This window comes from Saccostrea echinata, unplaced genomic scaffold, assembly GCF_033153115.1.
Source record: "Saccostrea echinata isolate AGI-Se365-2 ecotype Australia unplaced genomic scaffold, CSIRO_AGI_Sech_v1 ptg000040l, whole genome shotgun sequence".
Taxonomy (NCBI): Eukaryota; Metazoa; Mollusca; class Bivalvia; order Ostreida; family Ostreidae; genus Saccostrea; species Saccostrea echinata.
In genome coordinates, this window is record NW_026889789.1 from 7,169,882 (window position 1) to 7,194,504 (window position 24,623).

At 32.9% G+C, this 24,623-nt stretch overlaps 1 pseudogene; it reads left to right on the plus strand.

The window, feature by feature from the left end:
• The first annotated feature begins 7,735 nt into the window (after nt 1–7,735).
• LOC133200569 (uncharacterized) lies at nt 7,736–13,010 on the plus strand (annotated as a pseudogene).
• Nucleotides 13,011–24,623: the final 11,613 nt, after the last annotated feature.

Sequence of the window (24,623 nt, forward strand, 5' to 3'; positions counted from 1 at the left end):
ATCTACATTATCAGTTGCAACTAAAGGGGGCTACGAGGGTTGCATCCTCCTCTTTGTTTTTGGTTAAAAAAAGATGAGGTAAAAGAGAAAGAGAGTTGTTTATACATATGAATTATATTTTGATAATGATCTGACTTGTTCAGCTTTATTAAATCGTTCAATAATTCAAGTTTATCCCGAGTACAAATGGGATAGAAAAATAGGTTAATTTCTATGTCAACATTTTCTTCCATAGGCTCTGCAATAATAAATAAGATGGTAAGAGGAAACAATTTTGAAAAATTAATGTATATTGGGCCTCTAAAACAAGAAAATACAATGTATATATATGTATATATAGTAAATGAATAAAATGGGGAAAATCCAATTTAAAAACTATATGTGTATATTATGATCTGATTTTAGAGAGTAATTAAATGAAAGAAAATCATTATCATTTATTTGGTTTCAAGTCATCGTACATAAAACAAATACACATAATCCTTTGAAAGACATATTTTGGAAACATAAAATAACACAGATTTGTAAATAAATAAAATAATAAAATATTCAGGTAATCATATTTTTAGAAATGTAATTACTGTGACTAGATGATACGAGGATAACCCATTTAAGCTCGAAAGTTTATTTTCAATGGGGTCCTTTTTAAAATAATATAATTGATGCAATCTTTCATCATTAAAGCACTATATTATATTTGTCACGATAATTTTACGCACTGTATTGCTTAAACTTCAAACATAGTTTTAGGTATGGCAACATTGATAATATCTAACAATAATAAAAAAAAAAGTTTTATAAACTAGTAGTAAAACATTCCATTTTCATGCTTTAAAATGCCATTTTGTAAGATAAAATTCTTATCTTGTTTCTTAAAGTACTATTTCCTTTAGTATATTTAATAGAAGATGGTAAAAAATTCCACTCCTTAATGCCATTATATTGAAAAGTGTCTGCCTGGCAGGCCTTCATATGAGGTATAAAAATCCTTATTAGATGATGTTCTAGTATTGAGTGAATTAAAGTTTTCACCTAGATAAGACGGTGTACAGATGTGGTAGATATTATACATATGATTTCTGATCTGTCTTACCCGTTTTATATATATAAAAGAAAAATCTTAAGATTTGCTAATTCTATTGTGAAATCAATAGAAATACATAATGCATGTATTTAATCTAATAATCAAAATATATATCGACACTGTTATAATTAAGCTTTCACTTTGTTGAATTGAAATTTATGTATATATAAAATAATGGTGTTAAAAATTCCTTCGATATTACAAATTGTGTTGCCATCATGTTTGTGTTCTACATGCAGTAACTATGAGTAAAATATACCAATGCAATTATAAAATCTATGCATTTTCGTTAAACAAAATCTGTCTTTCAAATTGCCAAAATCCAGATGACTTATTTATCTTAAACAAGGTTTTGCCCTGATCTCAGTGGGAGCCCCAAGGTGGCCCAAGGCCCCAAACGTCTGCCTTATCTGTACAAGCATTGTACTTTGGCGGACTCCGCCATTTAAAGTAATATATTTTTACAATTCATGTTCATGAATTAAAGTTGTCATAGCGTGTGCCAGTTTCTTTATATAGCAAGTTTCTTTTATTTATTGTTACTGTCTCACACGGTTTGGGTATGTTTTTATGTTAGCTGTGCCCGACCCATAAATTAAGGCAATCTTTTGTTAGGTAGACGATCCTTACAATCAGGTTTGTCCTTGAACAAAATGTTTTATGTTCACAATCATAAAAAATAGATCTAAGTATAACCCAGTCTCGCTTTATGAAAACAAATATAACAGAAAGTATAAGTAATAAAACTTTATGTATATAAGTTTAGAAAAAAATAAGACCGGATACGTAAACCGTTGTGACAATCGAACATAAAAAAATCACAACAATAAAGTTAAATTGAGTAAACAAAAGAGTTATCGTTTTTACCATTAATACATTAACCATGTTAAAATAGAATGTAAATGGATTCAGAAATCAGGGCTTTATAATCGTCTGAATAGATTTATGCAAAAAAGAAAAGAATTTGGTTGTGACATTACCGTTGCTTTGACAACAATAAACTATTATTTGTAAATTATGCAAACACACGTTATGCTACAGAAAAAAAATATGCTACACTCTACCTCGTTTCAATTTTTTTTGGATACGCACCACATCTTAATTTATTTAAAAAAAAAAATATTTCAATCATAATTGAAATGTTTTTCATACTTACAGCTTTTTATGAACTGTTGACAGATTTTGGAATTTCAAAATCGATAATTATCAAAGTATAATTTACTTCCTTGTTGTAGGTAAATTTACATTTAAATAGATACGGGTCATTACTAATGTATGCTAACATTCTTAGGTCTCCAACCTATTTTTTTTTCAAAGCAGTTTTGGTTTTTTGCGAATACAGTGATATGTCAACTAGTTATTCAAATAAAAAAATAAGGGAGTACAATTTGGGAATTACTAATTATTAGCATTATAAATAATTTATTTAGTTCCTAGAAACAGACTTGAGCAATCATTTAAGGAACAGTTTTTTGTCTTTAAATTTTGTTTTAGGAATAACTGCAATATACATGTACATGTATGTGGTTTACGAAAATCATACTTATATATTTTTTTAAGTTAATTATATGTGTGATCGCAAAAACATCACGAATATTAGCATTGAAGTATGCAAACAAAAAAAATAAAAAGAAATTCCTTAAGTGTTATAATTGAACGAGCATAATCTCAAAGGCATCGTTTCGTAGGTGATCCTAGTTCAAATCGATGCATAAAAAATGATGCTGTAGAATTTTTTTTTTAAATTTCCTGAATAGGATGAAAAAACACCGATTGTTCGGTTGCTGTTTTGGCATGCATTTTCATTGTTGTATTATTCCTTCTTAATTCCTGTGAGCTTTTCTGGTTTTTCGTTGTCCGCCGTCTGCCTGTCTTTCCCGTTCAACTACTTGTACAATTTCATCCAAAGGTGGCATAGTCATCCAGGTGTAAGGGATTCATTTTTAAATGAAGGGTTTTTAGTGTACCATCTTTTGCCAAATTATTTCGTTAAAAGCATTCTGATTGTACACACAAGTACTCTAAAGTTGACATTAAAAAGATGCTTGAGTTTCTGATTGACAGTATCGATGTGGTTGTTGAAGACCAGGTCTTCCAACAATCTATTGGAATACCCATGGGTACCCATTGCGCCCGGTTATTAGCAGACCTTTTTTATATTCATATGAAGCAGAATTTGTCCAAAATCTTATACATGAAAAGAAGAAAACACTTGCTGTGGCCTTCAACTCGACATTTAGATATATTGACGACGTATTGTCAATTAACAATGGTTATTTCCATTCTTATGTCGATACGATAAATCCCGGTGAGCTTGAGATAAAAGATACCACAGAGTCTGACTCATCTGTTTCATATTTGGATATTTTACTTGAAAAAGACGTTAATGGTAATCTAACAACCAAGCTTTATGATAAATGTGATGACTTTAACTTTTCAATCGTCAACTTCCCTTAATTATGCAGCAATATACGTTCATCACCTGCATACGGGGTTTATATCTCTTAGTTAATTCGATACGCAAGAGCATGTCTACGTATGTACAATTTCTAAAACGAGGTAAATTATTGACAAACAAGTTGATGAAACAAGAATATCAGCAGTCTCGTTTAAAGACAATGACTGATCATTTGTTTACGTTAAATTTACTAAAATATTCGAGATATAAACTATATTATCTGCGTTATAAAAGACCAAATAATAATTTTATCGATTTGAGGTTGGAGACCAAACCTAATATGTTTCAAATACCATCAATAGAAAATCCGTAAAATCTGTAAACACGGTAAAATAATAGCGACGATAGGAAGGGGTACTCGGCGAAGACGAAGAAACTCGCCTTCAAAATACAATGTGATTTGTCATCAAACCTTTATTATTCACAAATTCAACATTGTAAAATCTTTTGTATTTTTTCTTTATGATAAAATATCAATTTATGCAAATATATCTGCATATATTTTGCAAAGAATGGCGGTCTCGAATAATAATTTCCCTTTCACAAACATTACTGGATACAAATACATATCCAAATTTTTAACTAACAAACAAGGAAAGCACACTAATTTTTCAGATAGAAGTTGGTTTGGTAAAATAAAATAAATTTAAAACTCAGCTTTCACAAAGCATTAATTTTAATCAAGTTTAATTGTAAATAAGCGACTGAATTATATTCGATTTCAGAAGGACGCCGGGGGATAATTAGAATACATGTAACAATGTGTAATACCTGGAGAAGAGAAGGTGTCAGACGTGATATTTACAAATTACCTCTTCTTTTATAGTCATAGACTACAACTAAAATTCGAGAAACCAAGAAGTAATTTTTTGCAACTTTGTTCGTTCATTACCATCACTTTTTATTTACCTACTGACATGAAGCCACTATGTACATTCACTGTAGCCCTGTAATAGTACATGCATACTCGTACTTTCATCTTTTATTCAATTATAATACTTAAAATTAAAACTAGTTCAAATTTCTGTAGTAACTGAAAAGCAGGTAAATAATTATGTTTTCAGCATTTTTCGTATTTTTTATTGCATTTGTCGTTTACAACTACGTTAATAGTGTACATATTCTTATCTCTCTATCACTGAATTGTCGCATATAACGTCAAAGCAGTATGGCGCAAAAATCATATTGAAATATGCATATCCCAGTATTTGAATTTCAACTCTAAATATCGCTGAAAATATGCTTGCAACACCATTTATTATGTTCAGTATTTTAAAGAACAAGGTTGTAGATAATATTTTTCATAAAATTACGATTTTTAAGAGCATGCGATAAGTCCTTTAACAAGTGCAGATTGGAATTTTCCAAATCAAAGACCTTGGGGGAGGGGGAGGAGGAGGATGGAGCAACATAAGTCTTAAACTTGTAGTATATGAACAACAGTCTTAAACTTGTAGTATATGAACAACCCCGAATAAAAAACATTCTACACAGAAATACTTGTATAGATAACGTAAAAAAGAGGGATGCATATTACCAGCTGTATTTTTAATTGTTGGATTTTTTAAAGTATGTCATTCCTCTATATAGCTATTTCTTTTGAAAGTTTAAAACAATGACATATAGGCCTAAATAAAAATAAATAAAAACATGTGGTATAATACAGGAGAGTTATCAACAAATCACACTATTCTCCTCCACCACCCACTGTGTGTACTTTTGGTAATAATCAAGGATGTGCATGCGTGACCTTTTCATACAGAGATTCCTCCCTGCTGGTTCTGGAACGAAAGACACCTGTACGCTAATCGATTTTTCGTGGTTTTTCTTTTGACATCAAAACATTCTTGTTCGCGGTATATATACTCAGCTGTAATGTATATTGTATGTAATGTCGTAACAATTTCTATCTTAATCTTATCATTTGTATATCGGTATAGACAAAACACAAATGCACTGCATATATATGAACTTTATTACAAACACACAATATCTACTAAAAAATTGTTCTCGACTACCCCGTAATCGTCGGCTGTTTTGCGCTTTATATATCGCTGGTTTCACAGTTAAACTTCAGTCTGAGGTGGTTAAGCATATTAGTTGTCCTACCAATGTATGTTAATTCCATTTCACATAATTAACACCTCACGGATTTAAATTCAGTCATTTTTTAAAAAAATATATAACTCCATGCTTTCGATGCATCTTCTTTTATCTTGTACTGTGGACTAGCACAGGTTTATGTTAGGTAATTATAGTTAAATCAAGCCTTCAAAACTTTATACCACTTGGCAATCAAAGCCATCAGTTAGATAAACTGTGAAATACTAATCAAAACAAATCGATCGCATTTGTAAAACGCTAGGTCTTACTCGACTAGACTAACGTTAAATAATAGTAAATAAAATGGGGACATTACAAACAAAAATACATTTATTCTTATTGATTTACTTTATAAAATTCAATATACTCGTATATCCGAGTAACCGAGTAGCAGTTTAACTAACCGATACTCGCATCGTTTGACGATTAACCGGTTAACCGGGTACTCGTTGACAAAACTAATTGAAACGCATATCTCACTTTTTGATATATGTATGTAACAAAGTACATGTAGTCTTAACTTTTGAACAACGTGTGGTGATTTCATAAAAACTCCATGAAAATATAGAAAAATATACATTCATTTTACTTATGTGAATTAAAGTTTAATTTATGTTGTTTTTAATGTATCTGCGGTAATCTATTTTGAATAGTTAAAATGCATATAAAGGAGTTAAGAAAATTTAAAATTATAAAATACAGGCACGAAGTATCGTTTTTGAAAGCGGGGGGTTAGTGGGGGGGGGGGGGGGGGCAGTCAGATTTTTTTTGACAACCTACCTGAAAAAACCTTGACAAGCAAAAAAATAGGGTAAAGTGTCCAAACTCGAAAATCCTATTTCGTGGGGGAGGAGGGTTCCACCTTCCACTTTCTTTTCGAAACACATAATACCAAATTGCTTTGATTTAGACTATCCTATAACAAAGGGAGGGGGGGGGCAACCAACTTTTCAGTGGAAATTTACAATAGAAGTTGGTTTTGTTTAGAAAAAAGTGGGGGGGGGGGCAGACCCCTCCTGATGCTATGTGCCTGAAATATTTTCTAAGAATTTAAGGGTACGTACAATAGTCTATCGAAATCAGGATTGCAATTCAACTGAACTGTAACGATATTGTAAGACCAAATTCAAGATGACATACAAGATGAACTTAATTAGCTGGGACTTGGCTACACATGCATATTTATTTTCAATGCAGATTTTTACAATAATAAATTTGCACACGGTAAGAAAACAAAGATTTCTTGAGGTTTATATTCATCATGTTTTCTTATATTTATTCGTAGTCATGCTCGAAGTAAAACAAGACCTGGTTGATGCCATTGATACACATGTACAATATTGCTATAAAGCAAACTTTTTAATTACTAGAACTTGTACATGTTTACGTACAAAATACAAATTGCATAGATTAGGTTTTTTAACTCATAATCTGAATTTTCAAAAACGTTAGATATGCACATGAATAGTCTTTTAAAAAGTGGATTTTGTATCAAATATGTTCCTTGAATGTTATTGAAGATTATTTTCATTTTATAATTATACAGTCATTTTCTCTTTATAATGACTATAGAGTTGGGTAAAAAAGTGTTATTACAAAAACTTAGTGTTCGGAAAATAATTAAAATTTTGTGCATACAAATTCGAAATGTAAAGAGAAATTGTTATCTTGGAAAATATTTGTCAAACCTCGAACTCCATAAAGAACATGATTTATTTGCATTATTTAAGAGTGACAAAACACATTCTATGTTCTTTCTATTTATTATAATATCCATTCCCATTTTCTTATTAGTAACATTGTATGTAGATGTATTTAGTAATTCACTATGTTTTAAAATTTCTGATGTGTCATTATGGTCCAACGATTTGAAACTTTAATAAATACATAGATTCAGATGTTGCGACTCAATCAATCCACGAACCAGATCCGTCACTGATGATATGTTTTATCATTTGAGTAGAGTTTTGTTATTTCATTTGGACAAATTTTAAGTAATAAACATACTAAAGCACATAGAGTATATATATATTTCCCTTTATCTGGTCCTATTTCTTAAAAGTGAAAACATTTACCAAGTAATCGCCATTATGAATGAGGGTAACGCTTACCCTTAGGTGTTTTTTATCGAGTTGTTTATGACTGAAAATATGCGATATCATGGAAGGAGTTCATAATAGTGTAGGCTACAGATATCCAACTAAAATTGACATCCTCATATTTTATAAGTAAAGACACACGTATAATTAGAAATAAAATATTTTTTATGTTTGACTTTAAAAACATACTCTGTATATCTAAGGCCAGGTAATCCCCACTTTTTAATCTTTTTGAAAATAAAAAATATATCCAACCAACTGAATAATTTCCTATTCCTAAATGAAAAAAATCTGCCCAAATGAATTCATAATTAGTACAAATGAGAAGTACCAAAATAAGTTATAATCAGAAATAATTCTGCCATCAATTTCATGAAGAATCCACTTTATTAATCGTTTTATTATGCATGTGTTAATTTTATTTTATACAAGTACTTTCCGTTAAAGTTGTATCTATCAGTTAGAGAATCTTAAAAGGCCATAGAGCGTATATTTAAAAAATAACTAAATAATTCTATCAATTTTTAAAGCAAGATCTGTTTATCGTTAGGAATTTAGAGTTTGCTGTGTATTACTTTTAGTTCGGAGTCGAGTGCATCATATGCAATGGTACTTTTTCCCCCGCATTATAACACACAAACATGCGATTCCTTTCTTGCCATTATTTATGCCCGGCATCATATAATACCACCATATTTTGGTAGAATCTCGGTCAATGTAAGAAAAAAAAAGATATCTCAGAACAACTTTTAATTTTTTTTTCACACAGTTCACAAGAAAACACTCCATTTGTTCGATTGGATTAGCTAGAAATCGGATCGAGTTTAAGCAAAGAAATAGAGAAGCAAACAAATATGCATATCATGGTCAACGCCATTTTCTCTCGATTACATCCAGCTTTCATGAAGAGATAAAGAGTACAGAAAACCAAGAACCCAATGAATATTCTATGTGCATAATAACGATGTGCGCAGCTGTATGCGCAGTAAAATTGTTTGTGTAATTTTTAGTTTCCTCTGCTCGTGCAGTTTTTGATTTTACGTTTGTGCATTTTATACCCCTTAATCGTGTAAAAAAATTCAGATTCGTGTATTTTTCGTTATGTTTGTGTAAAAATCTTTCAAACTGTGTGCAATTTTTACCGATACGTGCATTTTTATTTTACTCGTGTATATTTTTCATCAACCTCGTGTATAAAATCATGATCGTTGTGCAGAAAATAATTTTGGTGCAATCGGCGTGCCATACATTAGAGCTAAGACGAGGCAACAGTATGTTATCAAATTTTGTCATGGGAATAAAAAGTAGAAAATATTTTTTAAAAAATCTTCCAAGCTATAAGGTCAATGTTGCTTTTTAAGCAGTTAAGTGTTAAAAAGTATAATTTAATACTTTATAGTAATAGCATGAGATTACTGAATTATTAATTTATTGATTGATTTAGTTTGGAGCTCCTACATGATTATTGCTAGCGCTCTCGAGCGCTAGCAACTACGTTAGTCTATATTTCTGGAATACGCATGCTCGACTTCACGGTCGGGCATTCTGGGAAAACTACTGTAGATAGACTGTGCAATAACAATTTCGTTTTGTCATACAAATATAGATATGATCAGAATTTACACTAGCCTTTCCTGTCTGGTATGTGCGATATACATTTCTTACGTTAGAGACAGGCAATACCAGTCTAGATCCGGATTCTGATTTTTTTTTTAATTTATTGTCTAACCTACACATAAAAGTACAAGAAAAACTTAGGTCATATAATGCCAAGATTCTAGACATCTAGCTTTCCTCACAATTACACCACCTTCCTGGATAATTTCGGCAAGCTCGGAAAAAAAAACAACAACAAAAATCTTTTTCAGAGTATGTCAGAAAGACATGTCAATTTAATGTTTATCATCTGAAAATACATATGATCTGAAGTTTCGTGTTTTGTTGTCTAACCTGAACGTAAATGAACAAAAAGTAACAGTAACTTGGGTCTTATAAAACCAACTGTTATTTCTAAAGTTGTAATGAATACATAGCTTTTCTAATCTACCTTCATGGATCTTTCCGGCAAGCTCGGTAAACCGCGGCAACCTCGGATATGTTTTCCGAGCTTGCCGGAAAGGCCCGAAAGTGCTCATTGGTTCTACTGACCTTTTATTTTTCACCTCGAAATTGAAATTACAGTAAAATACAGAATGCTTAAAGCACAGTAAGGAGTTATGCCATTGCCGACGTGAAGCACACTCTAAGATTCACCATTCTGAATTGTGACACCCCCCCCCCACACACACACACACAAACTCAACCCCCAGTGCACCAATCTGCCTTCCTATTAATAATTAATCGATTCAGCAAATTTAACAAATGGTTCAGATATCTTAATTCTTCTGTATTTTATTATGCCACAGCGCTAGCTCACCAATCTTTTTAAAAGATAAGCTTGTATAGTGGACATACACCAGTAAAATTATCGGCCATGATGTAACCATCCAGTGCCCCTTTCCCGCGAATCCCATGGTTCTAAATTATTTGCGATTTTTGAAATCAGTTCAAAATAAATATGATATAACTTGTATCATTAATTTTTACAGACAATTTGTGTTGTATGATTTGGAAACAAAATGAACAAATCAAAATAATTTGAAAAATCGACATTCCTTACGCAGATATATGCCATTCACACACATGAAAGTAATTGCAAATCATATCCGTTCTTCTCTGGTCCGATATTCAAATAAACCATAATATAAAGAGACTATACGGATTATTATTTATCAGAAACCATTTCTTTTAATTCTTGAAATTGACAATTTTAAGAACCCAAGTTTTTTCCCCTCATATAGAGACGCCATCACTTGTCGGTGGAGTGCTACAAATGCAGACTTATACTCGGCACTCAGGGCCATTGAGCAATGAGAGATCTTTTTCGTGCCAGCACCTACTGCGACACGGATCTCATTTAAAACGATCTCATCCGAAGTTTCCACTTCCAATAGTGGGATTCGAACCTGCGACGTAAGGATCAACTCCTTACTCTGCGACTCTAGGGCAGATGCTCTAACCACTGTGCCACGCATGCGACTCAGAACCCAAATAAAACGCTTTAATCTGACATTTTTGACATCTATATATTTTACTAAATTGCGCTAAATGTTTTTGGGAAAAGAGGTACAGGTCTTTGCATGTAAACTTATTGTAGTCTTGATCCTTTATAGATCAATGTTTATCTCAAATCTGGAACTTAAGTACTGTTATCGCATTCAAATCTTACATTATGAAGTTCAATTATAGGCCATTTAGGACTAAGTAACCTGTAAGCTGTAAGTATAAAAACAAGACACTGAGCTTATTTTTTTCCTCATAAATTATTGAATCAGCTATGATTTTAAAACATGCTTGGATTGGTCACCTGTACAGTACTTGCGTTTAGAGATAGGCTAAATTAAGTTCTTAGGAAAGATTAAAGTCAGCTTAATCAATATGAGGATGTGTCTTTAAAATATGGAATTCTTTCTGTGGATCTATATCTTACTCATGCAACATAGAACACAGTTATTCATTTTTCTCCTTTTTGTTAAATAACAAAGATTCATTTTTCAGAATGCATTATCAAAAAGGCTTTTCCTGACAGAGCCCAACACTGTTTAGAGTGCAGCATTGAGGAATGTGAAAGAAATTGTGAGTTCTATTGCAATCCTTTTCCTCAAATGTTGTGCAAACAATGCAAAGTAAAAAAAAAAAACAAGAACCATGAGGTAGTACTTTACCAGCAAAGTAAACGACAACTTCCTGTATAGAAATGCAAGATCCATCCCATTAAAGCTAAAGACATGCTCTGAGAAACATGCCCAATAAATTCTAAATGTGCCACACAGGGAGATCATCGGGGGCATATATTTACTGATCTACAAACAATTTATGCAGAAAAATATGCAGTCTTTCAGGAAGAAATTAGAAAAATCCATGAATACGTTTTCTCTACATTACAAGATTAACAAGAAGATATATATATATATATATATATATATATATATATATATATATATATATATATATATATATATATATATATATATATATATAAAGATTCCTCAGAAATCAAACACATCATGGGCAACATCAGAACATCCATGAAGACAGAAGATGAGACCCTGAAAAGTCTGGTGGACACAGTCATATCTGAGAACATAAAGCAGTTAGACCAGATAGAGCATTCACCGTTAGAAGATCTAAACATTCAAGGCAAGACAATGGATGATTACACCACTTATCTTAATAACCTTGTCAAAGAGCTCCACAGATGCCTGTCCTCTACAGAACCCCAGAAATTAATGTCTGAGAAGAAGCCAAAGATTCGATCCATACCACAGACAACAAAACCAGTCACAGCAGAATTTACTGCTGGTCAATACAGCAAAAGTGATGTCACTAATTCAGAGAAGAGAGAAATAAGGCCCATTCAAACTGTCTACAATACAGCAATGAAACCTACACATAAACAGATAAAGGAGATAGAAAGAAATCTGACAAGAAACAAACATTGTCTCTATCTGCCTCTGTCACCAAGGTCAGGGAGTTCAATGTTATAGGTGTTGATGAGGTATACCATGTATCACTAGATCAATCAGACAGACTCTGGATCAGTGACAGTGATGGTAATCTTGTCCAAATAGATCTACAGGGGAATGTGATACAGAAGATAAAAACCAGTGGTGGATCTGAAGGTTACCACACAGTGACACGGGATGGGGATTTGATCTTCACAGACACAGATAAGAAAGTAATCCATAGGATAACACAGGATAATAATATCACTGAATTCATTAAAACTGGAGACTGGAAACCACACAGCATACACTCCTCCCACATCAACGGGGACTTACTGGTGGTTATGTTAGGTAAAGTCACCAGGTACAATAAGACAGGAAAAGAACTACAGAACATACAGAGGGATAACAAAGGACAAGAACTGTATAGACTACCACACTACATCACAGAAAACATCAATGGAGATATCTGTACATCAGACTATGGTAATGGAGTAGTGGTGGTAAATAAATCAGGACAACACAGGTTTTCCTACACAGGTCAAGAGTCAGTGTTCTATCCCTATGGAACCTGGACTGATGTCCTCGGTCACATCCTAGTAAGTGATCATTACAGTAACACTGTTCACCTCCTTTATCAGGACGGTCAGCTCTTGTCTCTATTACTCACACGACAACAAGAGGTATACTGCACAATACTAAGAATTAAAACTGTATCATGATTTTTGTTATGCACTTGGTAACTAATTAAATTATATTCATGACAAAAAATTTATTTAAACTAATTAATTTTACAGAAGTTTAATTACTGAACTACCGCGTCTAATTGCCTGTTGTCACCAGGTACTTCAATTATCACTTGATATGGGTGCTAGCTAGCGTGTGTTTACATACCCCGTTGGTGACACAATTCACTTAAATAAACATCTAGAATTTAGTTACTTGTTAATTAAAATTAAACATGCAGGTTTTATAGCTGAATATCCATTTGGCCCTAATAGCACGAAATGATATCGGGATCGACCTCGAACGTCTATTTTCAAAATGGCACTCGATCATTGGATTTGGAGAGAAAAAAACGTAAATGTTTAGTTATTAGATTCAATGTTTATTCTATAAATATCAAAACGTAAGTAAATCTATTTATTTTGAAATGTTGTTTTATTCGTAAAACTCGCATCATTAAATGAAATAAACGCGTGCCTGTAGATGTTTTGAACCAAAAAACGTAGCATGCTCGACCGAAATCGAAAGTAAGAATCTGAAATTATATAGTAGTTAAATCCAGGTAAAATTGCCCGGAATTACAAATCATGGTCTCTGGTCGCCTTAGACAGGTGGTCGTTTAATACAGGTATAATATATAGGAAAACGCGTTGGGGTGAATTTTTACGGTCACATATGATAGCGACTCGCTTAATACAGTGGGTCGCTATGGCAGTTTAACTGTATCTCTAATGATTCTTATTCTTGCATATACATTATTGTATGTTGTATCAAACTTTAAGCTATGAAGTTACTTGTGTATTTAACTATCATTTTTATTACCGTACTTTATATCAGTTCACGACTTTAATTGTTACATAAAAAATAAAAATGTAATATATAGAATCATATTTATTTACATCCTATATATGTCGCGGTTTCGAATCCCACTGTGGGACGTGGAGACCGGTCCTTCGGATGAGACCGTATAAACCGCGGTCCGGTGTTCCAGAAGATGCTGGCACGAAAAAGATCCCTCACTGCTCAATGGCCGTACGTGCCGAGTATAGGTCTAAATTTGCAGCTCTCAACTGGCAAGTGGTGGCGTCTCCATATGAGTGAAAAATTCTTGAGAGGGACGTTAAACAATACACAAACAAACAAAAAACATCCTATATGTATAAAGCAAAATTATAACAAACTATTACAGAACTTTACTAAAAATAAACTTTAATAAATCAGTTTGTCATGTTTTATTGGAAGTAAGGAATAATTTTACTCTAAAATATGTATTAAACAAAACAAAGTAAAAGCATTTCAATAATAAATATTTGAACAATTTATGTTCTATCAAGTGAAATATTTTTAATTGACATTCAACATTACCGGTATATAAAATATTAAGATTTTGATGTTAAAAGTCTCATAATTATTGAACAAATCACATTAACAATTTGTTTATGAACATTTCAGTGGGACGTATAGTTATATGCTCGTTTTTTAATTTTCATGAATTAGTTTGAATTAATTTCAAAAATGTACACGCAGGGTAACAAAATTAGCATATACGCAGAAAGGTTCTAAATAAACAAAGCGATCAATTCTTTGAGTACCCAAAATCCAAAGAAAGATATATAAAAAAATATACTGAACTGAACTGAATTTATAAATATCATCACGATTTTAGAATTGTATACAGAGATATGCATAAACAATGGTGACAAATTAAAACAGGCTTATAGATAGCATGAGTATTGAAATAGACAAATAGTACAATATTATGATAGCTATATCTATTCACTAGACTGGGTAGGGCGTTTTAGAAGGACGGTAGAACGCTTGGGGTGGGGGATGCAGTCGCCCCACTTTGTCCGACTTTATAGAGGTACCAGTAGAACAGCTGTAGAATGCGAGAAGGTTGTTCAAAGTGCAGTTCGTTGAAAAAAAAGCTATTTACATTTTATAAACAAATATTCATTGCATGCATCTTTTGATCGCACAGATCTTATGATTAGAGAAACCCGTTGACCCCTATTCAACTTCAACAGCACACCTTACACGTAGTATCCTTTCATAGTATGTTAGGATGTAGCATGTTAGGAGTGGGATAGGTTAGGGTGGAAGATAATTGAAAACTAACGAGAAAATTCTTTGACAAGCAAAAATTAGGTGAATTTTAAGGTGAAATTTAATGCCAAAATTGTAAAGATCTTTTATGATACCATATCTCCATGTTATCGCACGCTTTTTCTAAGTCATAATATATAGATACTGCATGCTTTTCTAAGTCAAAAATATATAGATACTGCATGCTCTTTTTTTGCAAAAGCATATCGAATATAGATTTCCAGTTAGCTGGTCAGTTATACTTCGTTTTTTTAAGCACATTTTATATTTGTAAGAATGTTATTTGTTTCAAGAAACCATAATAAGTGTTCATTGATCATCTGTTCTATGGTTTTACATAAATAAGCAGCTTGTTAAAGCAATTGATCGATAATTATTGGGTATGTTCTCATCAATATGTATCAGGATATAAGATTTGATGAAAGTATCTTCAGTAATTTCTTTGAAACTAAGCTAAACGTAAAGTGTTACGGACGAACAGATGAAAGGAGAGAAAGGCGGAAGGCAAGAAGAGCGGGGAGACAGAAAGATTGAAAGGCCGGAAGGATGAAAGGACAGGAGGACGGAGAGACAGAAGGATGAAAGGACAGATGGACGGAGAGACAGAAGGATGAAAGGACAAAAGGACGGAGAGACAGAAGGATGAAAGAACAGAATGATGGAAGGACAGAAGGACGGAGAGACAGAAGGATAAAAGGACAGAAGGATGAAAGGACAGAAGGACGGAGAGACAGAAGGATGAAAGGAAAGAGGGACGGAAAGACAGAAGGATGGAGAGACAGAAGGATGAAAGGACAGAAGGATGGAAGGATAGAAGGACGGAGAGACAGAAGGATGAAAGGACAGAAGGATGGAAGGATAGAAGGACGGAGAGACAGAAGGATGAAAGGACAGCAGGACGGAGAAACAGAAGGATAAAAGGACAGAAGGATGGAAGGATGAAAGGACAGGACAATTAAAATATTTTTGTGTGTGTACTTACTGTTTAGCTGTTTATCTTTTTTAATGTTTCTGATGCTATAAATTAAATACCCTCGTATACTATAGTAATTAATTTCATTAATAACTTCAATAATATTTTTGCCGTACACAAATTCGTATTTTTTTTTTCATTTTGCGTTCCTTTACTTATTATCAAGACTTTTGTTTTGTAAATGTTAATTTTAAAATTCCAATTTGTACAATATTTTAGATTGTTTAGGAAAAATGTTTTATTCGGTCATAATTATAACTACATGCATGCATGTATGCAAGCATCCTTAGGTAATTCAGATTCAAATTTGGTCGTATTCGGCTAGGATAAGGCTAAAAAAAGGGTTTTAATCGTGCAAAAAATTAAAATTCTTTTCATAAGAGGTAGGTCCACAATAAATCATATTTAATATAATATGCAGTTTGGATTCAAGTTCTCTCATTTTATGAGCCCGGGGTAAGCAAATATTTTTCTCCAGAACACGAAGACAATGTTAGTATTAGTCATATCAGTGATAGCGAAGCATCCGTTAATTGTGATGATTCTTGTTTGGTTCAGTCAGGACCCCTTGGAGTTAAGGATGACCACAGGATGAAGTCAAAGTTGTGGACAGGAATAAATAGGAAAACGAATCTCAAGAAGAACAGTATAGGCACAAGATTATTAAGATGAGTGATTTGGCCCATTGGCCTCTTTTTTAATCCCTATGCAAGACTTTATTTCATTTTTGTGATCCACAATTGCCGTGGGGACCATACGTTCAACAAGAAAATTCAAGATATACAGGACGCTAACATATTAATCTCATTTAATTTAGGCCAAAAGTTCTAGTGAAGATTTTCTTTGATAAAAGTTTTCTAATATAGTTCATTATAACAACCCAATCCTAGCCATAGGGAGTTATGATTCACAGAGAACGAGATACTAGACAATATCAAAATGTTTGCATATTAATTTAACTAAATCTTGTCCTTTTTTGTTTGTTTGTTTGTTTGGGGTTTTTTTTGTTTTGTTTTGTTTTTTGTTTTTTTTGTTTTTTTTCTTTTCTTTTCTTTTGTTTTTTTTGAATGCTTATGCATAATCCAGTGTAATAACACTTTGACATCTTACTGTGGCCTCCTTGCTCGGATTTCAATGGGCCACAAAGCTCACCTGAGTCGCCCATCTCGTGCTGTCAAATGAAAATAAGACCCCTTATTCAACCATTTACCATAAAATCATTGATAAATTGTACAGTATATTGAGATTTATATGTCAAGCTGTAGGTTCTACATTGTGTAGCTTTGTTATCCTTGCTGAAAATTTCATTACTTTTTGGATTTAACTTCGTCCTCCCTACTTCACCCCCTTCGTCGCCCGCGTGGCGCAGTGGTTAGAGCGTCTGCTCTAGAGTCCGGCGTAAGGATTTGATCCTTACGTCGCGGGTTCGATTCCCACTGTGGGACGTGGAGACCGGTCCTTCGGATGAGACCGTATAAACCGAGGTCCCGTGTCGCAGTAGGTGCTGGCACGAAAAAGATCCCTTACTGCTCAATGGCCGTAAGTGCCGAGTTTAGGACAAAATTTGCAGCTCTCCACCGGCAAGTGGTGGCGTCTCCATATGAGTGAAAAATTCTCGAGAGGGACGTTAAACAACATACAAACAAACTTCACCCCCTTCAATCAAGCCTGGGGCCAGGAAATCTACATTTCATGAAGTTGTTTGCATTTTTAAATAGTTAACTGGGGCCTTTCTGTGCTTGGGAAACATATCTTTATATCATAGTTTTGCCCATCCCTAGCCGTGCATTTATACGTACCATGATTTGAAAACTACACTATTTGAAGATGAAAAAACATAATGTGATTCATTGTGAAAACACTGTTCTTGAGATGAAAATCTTCCCTAGATACGCATTTTCTTAATTTTGATTCCCTGCGGTGGCCCTCAGCTATCTTTGGTGGAGGTCATGATTTGAATAAGGCTAAATTTACAGTACAATTAAATAATGTAATATAAACATGTATAACTTAATAAATTAACATTTCTTAAAATAATCAAGTCAAATTCCATTTATCCAAGGATATGCAACAGAGAATTTGCTTTACTTTTTGAGAAGTTTTATAAAAAGAGTGTTCAAAAGGTAAGTAAACAAACTGCCGATGACCTACACACTTTATTAAAGGAAGCTTTAAGTATGCACTAATAAAAATGTATTTTTGACTTTGAGAATATTGTATCATACATGTATTAAAGTGTTCAAATTCAATTTATTTAGATTTCAACATGAGTATCTGCCTTACATCTGTAGGAAAAATTTTCAAAGCCAATAAAGATTAGTGAAAAGATGTTGTTTACTTCCATTGTAAAAATATTCAAAACAAGCGAGTTTATTGGTCTGTAGAAACGACTATAAAGTGTTGGGAGGTGGATGCAATAAACAAGTTGATAAAAATGTGTCTAAAATTAGGGAGTGAAAGGCAGTTGATTGACCTATGCTGGAAAGTGGAGAAATTCTCCCCAACAGTGAACAAAAAATCTTATGCCGTAAATTGCACTTATTTGCATTACGGGATCTGTAGTGTTAAGGTCAAAGACTAATATATAAATCCAGTTCTGCACCTACCTTGGTATAAGTAATCTCTTGTAAATTTCATCGTCAAGTCACACACAGAAAACAAAACAGGATATAGATGTGGCACATTTTAATTTCGACAAACTGCGAAATATATAATGACAATGATAAATAAATGGTCAACTAAATAAAAACAAATAATAATCGTATAATCAATAGCTATGTGGACGGACATTTTCTTGATCGACACTATACACCAGACAACTTCTGGTGTAAGGGTGGGGGGATACAACCTAGGAAATTTAATTCTCCACAGAGAAGTGCAAAACTGAATTTTATTTCACTGAAAACAAAACTCATTCAATTATAAAATAATGATGAACATATAAGTTGAAACTCTTTTCCCTTTTTCACATTTGCTTCAGTATATATTCAATGAAAAAAAGACCACAAATATACACGATACTTTAATTTTGCCTAAAGAAGAGTTTCACTGAAACAAACACTTAAGGGAGCCGACTGGGGTTTTATTGTGTGAAAACTACTATAGAGAAACTCTTTAATTTTATACCATATGTACCTTACACTGACTTCAGTATACATACCAAGTTTAGTGAAAATCCACCGTCTGGTTATTTTTAGGGACCATCTCAAAATACAGGTACATTTACTATAGGATTATATAGGAAAATACCATTTTTTCGCACTTCTGAGCAGATTATACAAATGCTACTATAGACTTTTTGCTCAAATTATATTATTTGATGGGTAATATTATATTGTACATTTTGTGCAAAAAACACAAAATTCTACCGTCTGGTTTCCAGAGGGGGCATCTCAAAATGTCAAAATTCATGATATTTTCCTGTTTTTATGGAGTACAACAAAAATGACAGATACCACAGATTGACATAAAAAATTATAAAAATGATTGTTAGATTCTCGATTCCCTATGTTAAAAATTTCAAGAGCATGTATTTTATACTTTTTATTTTATGGCATAATTAATGACCCCGCTTCAAGAACTTCGGTTTTTCATAACGTCAAAAACACACTATTACGACGTCTATCTACCCATCATTTGAAAAATCGTTTAAAAAATCAGTAATTTAAAAACTTAATTAGATATTTTAACCTGAGATTTCCTAAAGGGGGAGTTTCGATAAGACCGCTTATCGGCCCACTTATTTTCATAAAAACCAATTTCGTTTTATTTTTTCAAAATTGGTTTAGAATTCAAGAAATATATGTTAATTTTTGTTGTTTATATTTCAAGAGTTTATATGAGATGAATTCACGCCGTAGTTGGCACATTCTTAGATGTACCCTCAAATGCTTTAACATTAGGCTAATGGGAAAATATAAGAGGGTGGCATTTATAAATCGATGGTTAGAATATGAAGTGGTGCATGAGGGACACTCACCTAGTTTTGCTCAGTAATTAGATATACTCTGCACACTAATATCTTAAAATGTGATGAGTGTCGCGTGTGCACTTCATATCCAAAAATTGAAAATTGTCTAAAATTTGCATATCTAAAATTAGAAGCTCCTGGTTACTTGATCTGACACCGTGTTAAAATACTAAGCCAAAAGTAGCATATTTTTTCTAAACCAAAGAGAACTCTCGAAAATATTAAATAAGAAAACATAATCGTATCCTATAGTTATTTCCCTACTTATTTTGTCGCTCGCGTATAACGTTAACGTCACATATTTAGCTCACCTACACGACGTTGGGGGAGCTTTTGTAATACCATCGTTATAGGCGTATAGGTTATTAAAAGTTTTTAATCATTTTTTTTTCATATCATCAGAGTCGCCTGATTTAGTGTGTTTTCTTGTCATCTGTAGGGTTTTAGATGCTGCATTTTCAGTTAAAGAATGTCCAGGTTAATGTTTTTAAAGCAGGTTAATGTTTATGGAGCAGTGCAGCCATAAGCACTTGTTGAGAAGACGTGCTTCATGATGCATCTTCGGATGCACACTTTCAGACTTCCTTCAGATGCTAGATCTGACTTACATTTTCTTGATGAATGCTCAGGGTATATATTTTGGAACATGTCTCATTTTCATGTAACTATAATCCCCATCTTGAAGAAATATGCACCGATGATGCATTACACATTACCAGAACTGTAACAGATGCCGGATCTTACATTTTCCGAATGACTGACTGAACTAAAGAGAAGTTTAAGAATTAGTCCATTCATTAACGTTCTTTATCATGGATATGGTCCTTTCCTTTGAATAGAAACTCTCATCGCTTCAATCTGTTAGAGAAGGTTCATATATATTTCCGTGTGGTCTACATGTAGGGAGCGTAGATTACTTTTAAGACTGGATGTTGATGTTGATTTGTACGTTTCTGCAGGATATGATTTAACATATACATTTGGTATTTACAAATTGCGGATATGGTCTAGAAAATCAAATAGTGACTAGAGTTGGTGAAACAACATAAGCATCAAAAGGTAGTTGGGAAGCGCGAGGAATTACATGTAGGTCCTCGCTTGCCTGGATTGTCTCATTTTTGCTGAAAACATAATGCACCTCTTTATGTGCGTAAATACTTTTAAGTTTAAGAATGAATAGAAGACATGCACTCAATGTATTTTAGTTTTTTTATCATTTGGCTATTTATTCATACATTCTGTAAGCATTGCATTAGCAATAATAGTCCACTATCGGCACACCAAGTATAACCTGGTTTCCATAAAAAATTGAAAATGCCCTATTTAAAAAAATCATTGAAGCGGAAGAAAATGCAACCCAAGTTTAACACATATACCAAAACAAAAATCAGCTCAATATATGCGATTTAAAAAAAACAAAACAAAACAAAACAAAAAACGCCGACCCCCCCCCCCCTTTTTTTGAATTTGTAATATTCCGTCAAAAATCAATGAAGCAGAATTTAACGAAATTCAAACTTGAATTTCAAACTCTGTTTCTCATCAGGATACACTATAAATACCAAAACCAGCTCAATATCTGCAAGCGTTTAGAGAAAAGTGCAAAAAACTAAGTGGAACAGACTGACAGATAGACAGAAAGACGGACGGACAAACAGGCGGACAGACGATGAGGAAACTTATAGACCCCTCCGGCTTCACCGGTATGGGACTAATAATTACTAGCTTGATAAAATATTTTGACTGGTAGTAATACGCCTGGTATTATTTAATACAATGTACATTGCAGTATGATTCTTTTAAATATGCTTTAAAAATATAAATAACTGCATTTTTTAATCGTACCGAATTCCGAAATCTGTTAATTTCAAGATTTTTTTTAAAATTCAATTTAATGAAATTACGGTACATTTTATTAATACTATATTTAGCACAATAACTTTAGTTGATAAAAATGTGTTGCAAGCAGTGTCAAACACCTGTCAATGACAGTTTAAGTTTATCTATCTCTTGTCTATATATCTTTACATTTGCTTTTCTACGTACGGGAAAATGTTAAATGTTGATTATTCAGTCTAAGTATAAACTGTCGATTAATTCATTTTTTGAAAATTCCTGTCTTTATTATTCATATACGTTTTATATGTTACATTCATCCTCTTTGAAAGAAGAGTTACAATTAAAACACGAGAAAAATCTTGCACTTTAAAACGCATTCAAATAAAATAAACATCATTAATTTTCTGTTAATTCAAATATTGAAATTGGTTATTTGATGTTTTTATTCACATTCGTAATATTTCATTTATGATTTTGACGTTAAATAAACTCCATTACCCCCTTTAAATATCACCCCTCCAAAAATATGGGGAAGAGGGTATACTTAAATTTTTAATTATCACGTGACCAGAAAATGTGCAGTATAAATTTTTTTCATATTTTAAGGAAGATAACGCTTTTATCTACAACATATCACAATTTCATTATTTTTTTGAGGGGCCGAAAAACAGCCTTATCGAAACTCCCCCTTTGTTAATTTTTATAAATTATGTAAAAATAGTTGATTTAAAAGGGTAAATACGCTTTATTTTACTATGCTGCGCGAAGTATTGCGCAATGAAAACCCCAGTCGGCCCCTTAAATTCAAATACTTGCTTCTTGGTTACAGCTTACTATTTTTGAATGGAAAATTTGTAAATTTGAAGATCGTTGAAAGGAAAAGTCACAAAATAAAAAAAAAAAAAATCCTCTTCCCATTTGTTATGGGTTATTTGGATAATTTGCTAATATACATGTAATTCAAAATTTAATAAGTTAACAAACTCGAGGCTAACAATGTACAAAGACACAGCACTAGTTCCTGGCAAATTAAACAAAACTTTAAAGTTAAAAGTTCTGCATTATCAAGTTGGTACAAAAAATTGTCATTATAAAGACAATAATAGTTTCTGTAAATGTTGAATCTCGTTTTTTTTTTTTTAAATCTGGCAGGCAATAAAGCAAAAGCTAACAAAAATATGAAAATAACAAATCACAAGGTAAGGGGGATAACTCTGGGCAAAAGTTCAGAATTGCACTCAATGTTTTGTTTCCCAAATCTTAATTCTTATTTCAAAGATTAATACACATTTCACAAAAAAAAAACATTTTTAAAACGTTTCAAATCAACATATCTTAATTACTTGTTGTTCACTCAATACGTATTTCAAAAATATTATAGTACTTTATACTTCACAGTAATACTATACATATCACAACTAGGTAAGAATTCAATATACAGGAAAAAATAATATGGGTAATTTTGTCAATGTAAATTCTCTTCAATATTTTTTTTCTGATGAAAATATACAGATTTATCTGACATGTTTGAAATCAGAAAACTGAATTGTCTAAAATGGTTAATTTGAATTAGGAAGAAAGTTCAAGTGTGTGCAAATGTAACAGTGGGGTATGTATCACTGAACTAAACACAACACTAAGGGATATCACTCTGTTCTGTCTCCACTGACACTCCTCTTCTGCTATAATTTCCTCTCCGAATAATAACGTACTCTTACATCTTTTCTGTGTCATTAGTATTCATAAACACATGGCAAAGTGTAAATATACGTACTGAAAGGAAAAAGAAACGCAGGGTAAACCTTTTAGGTGAAATAAGGTTGTATTTTTCAGACGTATTTTTAAGTATTCCTATCTAACATTAAATTTCATCTTTAACAAACACGTAACTAAAATCTCATTTGATTTTCCCTAATAATTCATGAGTTATTGAAACTCATATGACGGTACCCCCCAAAAGTGAAAATTGAAAATTCTCATTATCTCACATGTGCCCTCGCGCATCTGTCACAGCCTTGATTCTCCCATGCAAGGAGTTCATCAGTGTGTTTATCCTTCTAATAGGGATATTATTCAACCCTTCCGACAAGAAATCCCTAGGCTGATTTAGACCACCTTGGGTATTTTGAACCCTATCGTCAATGTAGTCCTAAAGATTTAGATTAGGAAAAAATGGACTTTACGGAGACCAGTGGATGAATGTGATAGTTTGCGAGAAAGTTGACAAACCCTGGCAGCATTGGGACGGGGGTAAACACGCCGGAAAAAAAAAATAGGCAAACGAGCACGCGGGCGCGAGTGAGTGAAACACCAACGTAAAATTGATGAGCTCACAAACCATAATCGCGCTATCGATTTCCTTCAGTTTTGGGGTGAATGTAAGACTATCATAGCCTACTGTAATAATAGCAGTTTTAGGGCAATGTGATGGTGATTATGCAGGTGGCAGGATAAATAGCCCGATCTTGACGTCGCGCTTTTACGCGTCAACGTCATCGTCACGGTTGGTTGGAAACCTTTCTAGGCCCTTTTTGAGGACGGATAAGACGTTTTATGGCGGAAATATTCACAAAAAATGCACAGAACCCCGGTTTTGCCTTTGTCCTTACTTTGGCAATGCAATAGCCAGGCCCCCATGGAACTTCCGTCAACCGTACCATGATTGCAAGAAATGCACATCGTCTGTAAATACCGAAAAACAGTGTGTATAACTTAAGTGCA